This window comes from Balaenoptera borealis (assembly GCF_965194805.1).
Source record: "Balaenoptera borealis genome assembly, chromosome: 15".
Taxonomy (NCBI): Eukaryota; Metazoa; Chordata; class Mammalia; order Artiodactyla; family Balaenopteridae; genus Balaenoptera; species Balaenoptera borealis.
This window is the reverse complement of record NC_138871.1, coordinates 46,877,608-46,892,420: the sequence shown is the minus strand read 5'-3', so window position 1 is coordinate 46,892,420 and position 14,813 is coordinate 46,877,608. Positions and strand designations below refer to the sequence as shown.

Below are 14,813 nucleotides of genomic sequence, written 5' to 3'. Positions count from 1 at the left end.
AAGACTGACTCCTCAATCCCACCCCACTTTCTCTCTCCATGGATATACTAAGACTTTCCCACGATTTGTGCAAATTCCCAGGGGGTCAGGTTCTCCTAGGCTCTCTGCCTCCAGGCTCCTGCTGAAATTGATCTGTTCCCCACAACACTCATGAAGCATGAACTCAGTCTCTTTTTGGATTTGTACAACCCGAAATGTGTGTGAATTAAACATGATTTAGTGAAGATTTCAGTGAGTCAAAGATGGTTCACACTACAAGGATACACGCCTTCTCAAATGGAACATAAATGGCATCATTCTTACAGCTGTCTGCAGCCATGATAACACCAGGAAGTGTTCCTGGCCCTGCTCCCCACCCAGCCCAGCTGCTCTTCATTTCACTGGCTCTGCATCCCCATCCTTCCTTCCTTCTCTCCCTTTCCCTCTTCCTCTCAGACGAAGAGAACAAAATCAAAGTCCCCTCCTTGGCCCTGCAGCTCAATTTAGTGCTCACTGTTGGTTGCTTCTGCCCTTAGAGTCTCATCCCTCACCATCCCCTCAACCAGGTAATTTTTTTTAAAACAAAGACAATTCTCTCCTTGAAATTTGATGCCAACTAAGCAGGGCCAAGATTTGGGTGGGATATGTGAGGCTCTTATCTCAAGCACAAAAATTTGAAGGGGCATCAAAAAACTCTATAATCAAGATATGTAACATTTTAATGCAGTATTTTTTAAAAAATCAAAATTAATACCAAAAAATCCATAATGAAAAAAAATCAAAATTATAAATAAAGGTAGGCTGCTATTGTTTGTTTGTTTGTTTAGTACTCTGTGTTATTTTGCAACAGAAACACTAGTTCCCAATCAGTCCAAGGTTCCCAGGCACTGGGGTCATCGTGTCTCCAACCCCGCATGTTTATGAGGGTTGACAATAGCGTGAAAACAGATTGGGGAACACAGGGCTTTATATATAGTCTTTGTTTTTCACTGCAGAGCTTTTATTAACTTTTTCCATTTGTTTCAAAATATGGGAAGATATTTTGATTAGTGTATCTAGAGACACATATTTGTCTTTTGCCTCAGGCTCCAATATGGCTGGCCGGGTCCCCCAGTAGGGCTACACCTAAGGCAGTATTGGTGTTCACCTGGTGTTAAAGGTCATGGTGGTAACGCACAGAGGAGGGGGCAGCAGGGAATCCTGGGTAAGAACTTTGAGTCAAACAGACCCGGGCTGAGGCCCAGCTGCTCCTCAACCATCTGCTGTGAGACTTTAGGTGAGTCAGTTATCCGTCTTCTCCCAGGCTCAGGGTCCTCCCTGGGAACAGGCAGGTGGTAGCAGTGCCTGCTTCCCAGGATGGTTGTGAGGGTTAGATGAAGTATTGATCATCAAGCACTTGGCACATACAAAGTGACCCATAAATGTTAGTTGTTATTCTTCTGTGTGTTGTGTAATAGCTGTGATGGGCAAATAAGTTGATTATGTTCTGATGATATATATCCTAATCTAATGATTTGCCCATTTCATTGATGATGTTGTTTGAGGAGGATCTTCTCAGCATATCAAAAAAATTTGTTTGATAGTATTAAATGGTACTGATGCTTTTTCTTTCTCTCCATGAGATTCTCATTGGTCTTTTAAAGTCTGTTTTTTGATGTACTGCGCAAACCCAATCCAAGACTGCAAGTTAACAGACACTAAGTGCAGAAGCATCGACATATACACAACTTGCCTACTTGCCTAATAACAACAGTCATATACTGTATACCTACTACGTGCTCCATGTGAGCTGCTTAACAACCTTTAACCTTGCACCAGCCCAACAAGGTTTTACAACTGACAGAAGGAAGCTCAGAGAGGCATAATAACTTATTCAATATAACACAACTAATGATGGTAGAATGAAGACTCGAACATTGCCTTGCTCATGCATTATGAATACTTCTTCTCTTACATAATCCCCTCTTTTTCTCATGGATTACCACAAAATAGAGATGAAGACAATCGTGTGGTCATAGTTCTGAGACTGGAATGCACTTATGGCACTGCAGGCTCATGTGTATTTCCTCTCTGGTGTAATTTTCTGACTACAAGAGCCAAACTAAGGATTGAACCTTTGAATAAAAGCAACTGAAGAGTTGCTGAAAGAGGTTAAGCACAACTTCCTTTTTTTCATCAAGTAGGTTTCAAGGTAACAAAGTTCACAGCTTTTCAACAAGCCCTAAGAAGTTTAGAGCTGCTAATGGAAGCTCATCAGGAAGAAAAAAACCACGCTGGGAAAAAATATTTTTATCTCTGCCTCAAAACTAGGAAGGAGGCTAGGGGACTCATTCAAATGAAAATATGTGAATAAACTCACTATAAGTTCATTTGCGAACCAGGAGGTTTGAGCAGTAGGGGCTTTTGATGGCCCAGATGTTGTCTCATTCTTTTCTTGCCGCTCAATCTACTTGGAGTTTTCTTTTTTTTCCTTCTAATGCTCTAATGCTGATGATATTGTTTGAAATCAGCCTGGGACTAGAGACAGAAATGCAGATGCAGTTATAGAAGCATGAACAGCTGAAGCATGAAATTTATATGATCAAGAAAAGTAATAGAAAAATCCTAGAGGCTGGTTTTAAAAAAAAAAAGATAATGCTGAATCAGAATCTTTACTGCTCGGTAAATGAGCTGGAAGGACTATTACTGGAGGGAAAATAATAATTATTCACACCAACATTAGATGGGACACGGGTTAGCTGTGAGTAGTATACTTTTCCTTTAAGGCACTAGGCCAGAGCAAGGAGAGGATACCCTGATTTGCCATGACATTCCTCATTTTTTCCCCACCATCCCTGTGACTCTGTCAAGAAGGGATTTCTAGGACCTGGTTCCAAGTCTGAGATCAGATTTGGAACTGAATTCTCGCCACCTTCTGAGATGCCACATACCCAGCTGGAAACCCTGAGCCTCCGTGACAGTGCCACATTCTGCTTGCTATGAGTTACATCCTCAACACCTCCCGAGGCTGCTGGCCAAGGCTGTTCACAGAGAAGGGAGGCACCCGTGCCAGGACTGAGATGAAGATGTGTTAGAAAATGCAGAGCAGAGTACACCATTCTTCCTTCCTACAGACTCACAAAAATAAGGCAGAACAAATATCAGCCAGTGGTTACTTTGCATTCTGGGCAAACTCCTAAGATGTGAGACCATCAGGCAAATGGGCCCTTCAGACACAAGTGAAATCATCAGGAAACTCAGAGGAGGAAGCACTAAGAGAAGTGAAGCAGAGGCAGTTCCCATGGCTTTCTGTGCCGATTCCAGATGTTACTGCCAGAACATTGAGCCCAGATCACAGGTGAGTGCCCCATGTCAATAAAACTTCTCCATCCAGACTCCCCAGTCAGTCACCCACAAGATTCCCTCCTACACGGGTTCCTCCAGGACCCGCAATACTTTTGGCATCTAAGCTACTTCTCCCCCTCTTAGGCTGTGCTGAGACCTTAATTTATCAGCTTGAAAGTTACAAGTTGTGGGAGGGGCAGATCTTGAGAATGAGCATTATCTTTCAAGGATGTGCCTCAGGTGAGGTCATTGCACCGTCTGCCATGGCTGCTTCTGCCAACCTGGGGGCTTCAGGAGAATCTGGGGATGTACTGTTCTCGGGCACATTCACCACATGGGCCCATCTCAAGCTTCAGGGTCCCACTTGTTTCCTATAAGGGCCTTGACTCTGACAAAGGAGACCTGCTGGGGTTATTCATTCGGCCTCATTTGTAGCTCTGCCACCCTTATAACTAGATCCTTAAAATTCCATGCAGCCTTCCTGAAGCTGCAGGAGATGACAGCCTCCTTCAGAGCTGTCATAGAGGCCTTCTGGTTTCAAAGCATGTTATGAGTTGGAAGTTGATTGTACAAGTCTACTACTGTCCTTTTTTACTTGTTTTTAAGAGTAATGCAGTTAGACATAAAAAGATGCTCAACAGAGATAATTATTAGAGAAATGCAAATCAAAACTACAATGAGGTACCACCTCACACCCAGTCAGAATGGCCATGATTAAAAAATCTGTAAATGCTGGAGAGGATGTGGAGAAATGCTGTTGGTGGGAATGTAAATTGGTGCAGCCACTATGGAAAACAGTATGGAGGTTCCTCAAAAAACTAAAAATAGAGCTGCCATATGATACTGCAATCTCACTCCTGAGCATATATCTGGAGAAAACTAGAATTCAAAAAGATACTTGCACCTCTATGTTTATTTCAGCACTATTTACAATAGCCAAGACACGGAAGCAACTTTAGTGTCCATCGACAAATGAATGGATAAAGAAGATGTGGTACATATATACAGTGGAATACTACTTAGCCATAAAAAAGAATTAAATAATGCCATTTGAAGCAACATGGATGGACCCATAGATTATCATACTAAGTGAAGAAAGTCAGAAAGAGAAAGACAAATACCACATGGTATCACTTATATGTGGAATCTAAAATATGACACAAATGAACTTATCTATGAAACAGAAACAGACTCGCAGACATAGAGAACAGACTTGTGGTTGCCAAGGAGGAGGGGTTGTGGGAGAGATGGATTGGGAGTTTGGGATTAGCAGATACAAACTACTATATAGAGAACAGATAAAGAAAAAGGTCCTACTGTATAGCACAGGGAACTATATTCAATATCCTGTGATAAACCATAATGGAAAAGAATATGAAAAAGAAAGTGTACATATATGTATAACTGAGTCACTTGCTTTACAATAGAAATTAATACAACATTGTAAATCAACTATACTTCAAAAAAATAAAGTTTTAAAAAATTTGTATAAAAAAAGAGTAATGCAGTTAACAGAAGCCATAGCACTCCACCGTCCTCGTCATGCCCCACACTGCTCCATCAGCATAGTTACCACATGACCCAGGACTTCTTCTTCCACTTGCACAGCATCCCAGTGAACCACAGGTGAAAGAAGCATGAATAATTGCAATACCGCTGCATGCCAGGGTGATCACCACCTCTCTTACAACAAAGAACGGGATCCTTAGTGCCAGCAAACTGCTGAGTAATCCAGCCAAGGGGCTGCTTCCCCCAGGCTTATATCCCACGCCTGTATTTCCTCCCCACAAAATACCCACAGGATCCCCTCCTGCATGTGTTCGTTCTCTTAGGTCCGGCAATTCCTTTGGTATGTAAGCTGTTTCTACCTAGAGCAGAGACATTGCCTGGGTTCCCCAGAAAGCAGAGCCTGAGCCAGAACACTTGTAGCTAGCATTTAATTAGAGAGTAAGATCCCAGGGAGCAGGAGGGAGGAAAAAGCCAAGTGGAGCACAGAAGGACTGAGAGAATATATTGATGGATCATTGAACTGGCCATACCACTAAGTGTGACAAGTTGCTTGATTTGTAGGACTGCGTCCCTGAGAAGTTGTATAAGCAGCATTTCAGGATTGTCCCACATGGGGAAGAAATGTAAAGAATTTATCCGCTGGCTCCCATGCCCATTTGTTAAAAGTACACTACTCGTGGATTGTGAAGCAGTGGGAATGGGTGCTCATGGCAGTGTTCAACTAGAAAGCCCTGGGTGGGGAGTAAGATGCTGTCAGGTTGTACCTGGTGAATTCACTCAGGGCTCTGCAGAGCTAGAACAAGAAACAGGCAAGACTGAGAAAATATGAACAAGTGCATAAGAGGGGTCGAACACAATGGGTTTTCTCAACTTTGAAAAAATAGAAAGGCAGCCTAACACCTAATGGTTCTTAGTGCATCATCATAACCTCTGGGCAATGATAAAGCCAGAGCTGGAAAGTCAATGGGATATGAACAGAGAAACTCGAGTGTTCACAGCCATGCAGGAAAAACAAACAAACAAAACAAAAAGCAGTCCTCTCTTGGGTACACCAAAAGAATGAAAAATATAAATTTCTTACCTGCATGTGAAATATATCTTTTTTTGTGATCATCCACTGTTCCATGATTAGCATTTATCCAGTCCATCAACAAATATGATATTTGCCAGCATACCCATAATGACTTTTGGCACTTCCTTTATTCACCTTGACATGGCAGGATTTCTTAAATAAAAAACTTGCAAACTTTGGAGGGTACTATAATTTTCTGTTATATTTGTAGGAAGGTACCTAGAAGCAAACATGATGAAAAACTAGGAGGTGGGGGGGAATGTAGATAATAGTCTAATACTGAAGTCATGTGCACCCCAAGCCACTTCTCTATTATTAGTTATTGCCCAGACCAGCAGTCAGCAAACTACAGCTCACAGGTCAAATCTTGCCACCACCTATTTTATAAATAGAGTGTTACTGGAGCACAGCCATGCTCTTTCACTTCGGCATTGTCTGTGGCTACTTTCCTCACTACAGTGGCAGAGTTGAGAGTTGTGACAGAAGCCATATGGCCTACAAAGCCTAAAATATTTACCACCCGGCCTTTGACAGGAAAAGTTTGCCAACCCCTGGCCTAGACTGAAGACCCTAGGTGAGCTTTCTCTTACAGGTAGCACTGAGCAAATTAGCATTTAAGCAAGGCTGTTAGCTGATCCCTCAACTAAGAACAAAAAAATTCCATTTCCTAATCACCATGCTTGTGTCAAAACTGGGCTATTCTCTTCCTTTCTGTCATGATTAATCCAGAAGCTATAACTCTGGGACTGCAGAAACCAGAGATTCTGGTGTGAAAACAAACAAAAGGAATCATGATGGCTTCCCCTTCCTTTTAGCTAAGAACACAATTCTCAGATTCTTCCATCCAAACTTGCATTTAAAAAGTTACTTCATACACCTAGTCCTGATTAAACTCAAGCCACACCCAGGCAGTCCCAGGAATCATGATTATGTCAGGTAGGTGTGGGGAGGAAAAAGGAATCTCTTTTTAACAGGCTAAGTAAATAACAGTTCTCACACTGCATTTGTCCAAAGCTAGAGAACCTGTATGTTTATTACCCTCTGTGAAGGTGTGCCCAATTCTAAATTCCTTCCTGGGTATAATTTAGGTGCTTTGATGGATAAGCCAGCTACTTCAAGTTATGAGGGTCCCATTTCATTAGTGCTTCTCAGTAAATAATGTTCCGCTATATTCTTATGTGATTCCAACTCAACTTCTACAAGAAAAGCAAGATAACCAAAAACATGCTTTTTGGTAAAGAACAAAATATAAGGAGATGCAATTCTGGCAGATGGCAAGATCCCAGACTTAAAATTTGTTGATTCATGATGGACATAATTAACCCCACAGCATACTAAACTATGATGGAAATACAGAAGATCTCTGCCATTTTGCATATTTAGCTGCATCATGGGCCAAATTGCATCCCCACAACACAAAAGACAGAAAAATACTGAAAAATCACCTGTAGCCCAAAGCGCTGCTCACTTGGGCATGGTAATGACATTCTTACTGGTTTCACTGCTTTCCATTTTCTTCCTCTCCCATTCCATGCACATTTCAACCATGTTATGTTTCTGAAACATACATGGGAGACTTACAGTTCCCCTGCTTTAAAATTTTGCAACAGCTCCCTCCTTGTTTCCTATGGAGACAGTCCAAGCTCTGTAGTAAATGAAGCTCTTCATAGTAAGAACCAAACCTGATCCACCAGCCTTATCTCTGTTATTTCAAGCATGGCCTTAGCCCTGGAATGACACCATCCTGTTCTTTGCTTGGTCCACAAACACGGTAAATAATGTTCCTGGACAGATCACCAAGCCACAGAGCTAGCACTCTAACCACAAATCACGGGGGGAAGCCTAACCTTGTAAAGGGACTGTTTAAAGCCATTATGAGGTCTCATCTCTCAGTCAGTCCTCCAAAAGCCCCAGGGAGCTAGACAAGAAAGCAAGCCCAGTGTTGCCCTCAAGCTGCTGCTGATCACATAATCCTTCAAGTGACCATCTCACCCTGCTGTGGCTGACAGGACCCTCATTCACTCAATTCCCACTGATTTTCCTTGAGGACACAGTCTGATGGGTCTTGGACTTGGTCTAGTTCCATCTCTAGGTAGGTAGATAGATAGGTAGATAAGTAGGCATATACATATATACATATACACACACAGATAGATAGCTCATCCAGTGAGGCAGCTGAGAAGTCCAGAGGATATGCAGGGTATTCAACAACATTCCCTTATTCATTCAACAAACACTGTAAAGCACTTACTATGTGCCAGACCCTGTACCAATGAGTGTACAAGATGAGTATTCATTACCTTATGCTATTTTCCCAGCTTTCCTATGTGCCCTTGGAGCTTTGGAACAAAACCCCAAATATCCAGTATCTGGAGCTCTTCAGGCCATCTTATGGGTGCATGGGCTAGTCAAAGATGAGGAAAGCTCACTGGACTAGGCACTCCATGAAACAGGTTCCATCATGCCACAACAACAAGCACAGAGCCACAGGGCAATTATAATCAATTCTAAAATAATATTGTCCAAGTTTCTGCCACAAATGCTCTCTAGCCATTTATATCTCAGGAGGAATGCAGCAAGGACCATTACCTGCCACTTTAAGTGGCTCTTCATTTCAGAGGTTGAGGAATTGGGGCACATCACTGGAATTCACAAGGAGAAAAGACCACTGATTTTCCCTACATGTGCTGGTCATGTAACTTATCCTATACTTAAGTGCACTGGCCTACAATCTTAGATCCCCACCTGGAGATCTTTCTTCACCAACTAACTGCAAACCATGCTACTAACCCTGTTTTCTAAATACCAGCTGGATTGCATGTTCTCCTTACCCAGAAGCCTTCAAAAGCTCCCCACTGCCATCAGCCTGGGTGCCTTATTCTACCATTCAGGACCTCCATGACCTGGACCCAAACTTATCTCCTTGGTACAGACCTCTTGTGCTTGTCAAACTGATGTCCCCACTATTACCTAACAAGCCATGTCCACTCCCATCATGAGCCTTTCAAGGTGCCCTCTCCTTTTCTCACCATTCATCAAAATTCCCTAATTCACTCAAAACCTACCCAAAGTACCACTGCCAAGGGGCCTTCCTTACACAATCCTATTGGTAAAAAATGATCTCTTCCTCATAGGCGCATCAATTTTGCCATTGGTGCCACTCATTACAGACTGCTGTCCTGCTGGTCAGCTTCTCTTGCAGGAATCATGTATTATCATCTTCATACTTAGCATCTACAGTGACGCCCTGCTGGTAACCTTGAGAAAAAAGGAAAAGACCTGTATTTCTCATGGAAATAAGATTGAAAAATCCAGGCTGTCCCGACTAAAGGAAATAGACAGTGGAGTCACAGTCTACAGAGAGCTTCCTTGGGCAATGCTGCTGGCTACTTCTCTAGGACTCCTGACTCAGAGCAAAGCCAGAGGACAAATTCCCAAGGGCCAAGTTCCTCCTAATGGTCCACATGGCAAAGAGCCTGAGCTTTGGGATGCACCCCTTAATTCTAGACTCCTCCCACTCAATGAAGTCAGGCCTCTTGCCCCATTTACATAAGAGACGAGATGCATGTTAAAACAAACATATTGAATTAACTGTGTACAAAAGTACACTTCCCTCTGCATAAAGTGACATGGTCCCCTACCCCCAGCCTTACACTCCTTTACTGGAATCTCCACAGCACTTGAATCTTGGCATAGAAGACAGCTCCTTAGGATCTTTCCCTCTGGTGAAAAAAAATTAACCTTTGCACATCAACTAAAAATTTCCCAAAGCCTAGAACCTGATTATTCCTAAACTCCATGAATTATTCATGTTGCTTCAAGTGAAAGAGATCAGATTTAATTATGTTCTGAGGGGGCATCTTCCCTAAAATTAGATGGAAAATATCCTCATCTGTCTACTGAGCCATTTTAAGAACAGGTTATCATGGGCTTTGTACAGAGATGTATATGCTGAGAAACAAAACAGGGTTCACTGGATTGGCATAAGGAAAATAAATATGAAATCAGAGTCTTTTCCATATCCATGTGAAGCCTATTTCTACTAAACCCAGGCGAGAATGACAGCAATACCAACACATGCAAACCCTAATAAATTAGCTGCACCCAGTTATTAAGAAGCCAGCCTTAGGTCATAAAAACGATTTTGTGAAATTGATCTTAAATGAAAAATGTGTAATTACACTTAAAGCAGTTACAGGCTGCTAGTCAATGAAAAATTTATATTTCCTGTGGAGTTGTATCACTTTCTGTGCATATAAAATTAGTTGGACTGGTAGAACTTATATTACAATTGGAAGTGGTTCAAGAGACAGAAACATTTTTCAACATAATTTTCAAAATGATCCCACAAACTGGCCAGCTATGCACCCAATGTGCATGTTATAATTTTACTGCCTTTGGCCAAAGGCCATTGTAAGACCAAGCATTCAGAATTCTAAGCAAGCACTTCACAGTATTTTTTAAAGCCATGAATGCATTTTTTTCTATATTCCTTTTGTTAGTCTTTCTTTAAGATCTGAAAGACTTAGATTGAGTAAAAGTGAAAATAACCTGGGGAGAAAGGATGCATATAGGTGAAAAATCATGGGATTCATCCTTTACCTCACCCGCCACATCCCAACTATCACCAGCTTCTGTCGGTTCCATCTCGAAATTTATCTCAAAACCATACGCTCCTCTTCGTCTCCACTGCCAACACCCTGGCCCAAGCCACCATGGCACCAATCTCTTGATGGGCCCTTTTTCCTCTGCTCTTGATCTCTCTAATTCATTCTTCCCATAATAGGGTGAGAGATCCTTTTCAACATGCAATCAGATCATACCACTGCTCTGCCTCAGACTTTTCAAAGGCTTCCCATTGTCCTTTAAATAAAACCCAAACTCCTCTTGTGGCCTACGAGGCCTTGCTTGATCTGGCCTCTGGCCCCTTCCTCAACTTTGCTTCTTCTCATTCTCACCCTCTCTCACGGTGGACCATCACAGTGATCTTCTTTCCATTCCTGAAGCTGTTCTACCTCCAGGACTTTGTGCTTACTATTCCTTTCCTCTAGAATTCTCTTCACGATATGTAAGTTCCCCTGCTTATTTCCTGTAGAATAATCATTTTATTAATTTGTTTACTTGTTATGGTCTGTTTTAGCCTTCAGTGAATGCAAAACTATTGAGTGAATGAATAACATATTTAAGAAATGGTAAATTTATGAAGAAATACTTGCATAAATAAGCAAATAGCTTGAGGGAAGTTCAGACTTAAGCTTATTACTGTTTGCCAAAAGAACTAGCCACTTTCAGGGTTACAATTTCTACTTTTTAATTGCACTAAAAATTACATTAGGCTAGCAATTAAAGACTTCACTGAAGTCGGGGGGGTGGAATAAGTTAGGAGTTTGGGATTAACATTAAAAAAAGACTTCACTAAAGAAGAAATTCATGATACTAATAAACACATGCAATTTTTGGCCTCCTTTATATTGAGCATTTCAAAATTTAAATTTATACATTAATTTCACCAGAGATATCTGTTTTATCTTTTGTTCATCCTTTGGTAATCTTATATGACTCACCTGAACTAGTCTCACTAGGAAAATATTAAACACTATTTCCAATACTAGTGTATGGAGTCAAATAGTTTATCCACACCAGCCACCAACTAATCATACCTAGGTTTGCAAAACTTAGAAATTAAGGAGATGCAAAAAAGTATACATAGAGTTGCATCCATAATGGATCTTTCAATCCATTCTTGAGACAAAACAAAGATGGGAGAAGGATGTATGAAGGAAAGAGTAGGTACTCAAAAGAGGGAGAACTCATCCTAGAGGGAGGAGATCAGGGCAGCCTTGAGCTGTGCTTTGCAAAATGGGAAGTTCTCAGATAGGAAAGGAGAGCAGGGAAACATTCCAAGGAGGGGAAAGAGAGTGGCCACAGGTGTCAAACATGCATGGAGAGCAGTGAGTAGCTTAGTCCAACTGAAGCAGAGTTAAAACTGGGAAGAGGGACTTCCTTGGTGGCACAGTGGTTAAGAATCTGCCTGCCCATGCAGGGGACACGGGTTCAAGCCTTGGTCCGGGAAGATCTCACATGCCATGGAACAACTAAGCCCATGTACCACAACTACTGAGCCTGTGCTCTAGAGCCTACAAGCCACAACTACTGAGCCTGCATGCCATAACTACTGAAGCCCATGAGCCTAGAGCCCGTGCTCTGCAACAAAGAGAAGACACCGCAATGAGAAGCCTGCACGCCGCAGCAAAGAGTAGCCCCCACTCACTGCAGTTAGAGAAAGCCTGCGTGCAGCAACAAAGACCCAACGCAGCCAAAAATAAATTAGTTAATTAATAAATTAATAAAAAACAATTATTAAAAAAAAACTGGGAAGAAAAAGGAAGTCAAGAGAAGCTTAAGAGTATTTGGGGGTGAAAAGTCGGATTACCATGCAGCAGCTTACCATGTTTTGGCCTTAACAATACTGAAGAACAATGGAAGATTTTAGCAAAAGAACAAATTAATGGGAGATAAGTGCTCTCATTGTGAGAAACTGAGCATTTGAGGACCTGCATTCACATAGTTTAAGAATGTCTCTTATTAAATCAGTATTCAGAATACACATCTTTTTAATCTTCAAAGCAACTACATTACTCTAGTGCACACTCTTTACAAAATCTTTAATTATGGGAAATATGGATTTTAGAAACCAGACATAAGCTTTGTTCAGAATGAAGGAAAGAAGTGGCCCAGAGAAAACTGTAAAATCATGTTGTAAAGTAATGATCATACAAGACTGAGTTCTAAAATAAACATCTGTACACGTATGCTTCGTCACTTGTCTAACACTTCATTTTTCAACATAATTTACGATTATCAAGTCTTCAAAAAACCCCTGTGAAGCACAGCTTCTGGTTTTTCAAATAAGAATGAAGAATTAGGTGACAAGTTCAAGGTTACAAAGATAATTTAAACAAATAGCAAGGAAAAGAACTTTCTGGGACATCCCTTGTGGTCCAGTGGGTGAGACTCCCATGTTCCCAATGCAGGGGGCCCAGGTTTGATCCCTGGTCAGGGAACTAGATCCCACATGCATGCTGCAACTAAGAGTTTGCATGCCACAGCTAAGAAGTCCGCATATTGCAATTAAACATGCTGCAACGAAGATCCCGCGTGCTGCAACTAAGACCTGGTGCAGCCAAAATAAATAAATAACTATTAAAAAAGAAAAGAACTTTCTGAATTCTTGTAACTTGCTTCAGCCTCTGTACCATTTTACCAACAGTTGCTAAACTCAGTGGTAGTTGTTACATGTGCGCTGTGAAAACAAGATCCTGGTGGTGTAACCATTACAAGAACTTCTTAAAGACTGGGAACTGGCCCTTGGAGAAATTTTTATCTTTTCCATGTCTTATGATCATCCTACTTAGTATTTCATAACCAAAAAAATAAAGATTACATTTGACCCTTGAACAACACGGGTTTGACCTGCACAGGTTCACTTATACATGGATTTTCTTCAGTAAATACATGCTACAGTACTACGTGGTCCTCAGTTGGTAGAATCCTCAGATGTAGAACCAGGGATACAGAACCATGGATACAGAGCTGACTGTAAAGTTATACTCATAGTTTTGACTACTCAGGGTCAGTGACTTAATCCCCATGTTGTTCAAGGGTCAACTATATTTGTAACATGTTCCCTTAAGATATCAAAACTTCAAAACTCTGCTGTTATCTCCTTTGGAATGTAACCATTAATTTCAAACATAATAACTAGTTGTCATGGGCAACTGTATTCAACCTGGTGTCCATAATGCCATAGAAAATTCCTTCATTCCTTTGTTAGTAGATCAAGTCTCTGTGTCTCACTCATTTTCCTTCAGGCCTGATTTGAATGAAGTAAATTAGTGGCTCTAATGTGTTGTTTTATTTTTTAATCTATTTTTAATTGAAATGTAATGGACTTACAATATTATATTAGTTTTAGGTGTAAAACAGTGATTTGATATTTTTATACATTACAAAAATGATAACCATGAAAACTCTAGTTACCATCTGTCACCATACAAAGGTATTATAATATTATTAACTATATGCCCTACACTGTACATTATATCCCCATGACATTTATTTAATAACTAGAAGTTTGTACCTCAAAATCTTCCTCACCTATTTCACTCATCCCCCCCATTCCCTCCCCTCTGGAAACCACGTTTGTTCTCTGTATCTATGAGTTTGTTTCTGTTTTGCTGTTTGTTCATTTGGTTTTTTTTTTTACATTTCATATATAAGTGAAATCATACAGTATTTGTCTTCTCTCTCTGACTTAATGCCATTAGCATAATATACTCTGGGCCCAACCATGTTGTTGCAAATGGCAAATTTTCATTCCTTTTTTGGTCTGAGTAATATTCCACTGTATGGAATATATATATATCACATCTTCTTTATCCATTAATCCATTGATGGGCAATTACATTGTTTCCATATCTTGGCTATTGTAAATAATGCTGCTATGAATGTTGGGATGCCTGTGTCTTTTTGAATTAGCATTTTCATTTTCTTCAGATATATACCCAGGAGTGGAATTGCTGGGTCATATGGTAGCTCTGTTTTTAGTGTTTTGAGGAATCTCCATACTGTTTCCACAGTGGCTGCACCAATTTACATTCCCACCAACAATGAGCAAGTGTTCCCTTTTCTCCACATCTTCACCAACATTTGTTATTTGTGTTTTTTTGATGACAGCCATTCTGACAGGTGTGAGGTGATATCTCATTGTGGTTTTGATTTGCATTTCTCCAATAATTAGTGATGTGATTGATGTTGAGCATTTTTTCATGTGCCCATTAGCCATCTGCATTTCCTCTTTGGAAAGATGTCTATTCAGGTCTTTTGCCCATTTTTTAATCAGAATGTTTGATTTTTTGATGTTGAGTTG

At 40.8% G+C, this 14,813-nt stretch overlaps 1 long non-coding RNA gene across 1 annotated transcript in view; it reads right to left on the bottom strand.

The window, feature by feature from the left end:
- The window catches only part of LOC309612486, a 56,445-nt gene that overhangs the window by 22,805 nt on the left and 18,827 nt on the right, over positions 1-14,813 (bottom strand). Inside the window, exon 1 of the long non-coding RNA XR_014235187.1 lies at positions 2,339-14,813. This exon is cut by the window's right edge and continues 18,827 nt beyond it. This is a non-coding gene — a long non-coding RNA (uncharacterized lncRNA). The remainder of the gene's footprint in view (positions 1-2,338) is intronic.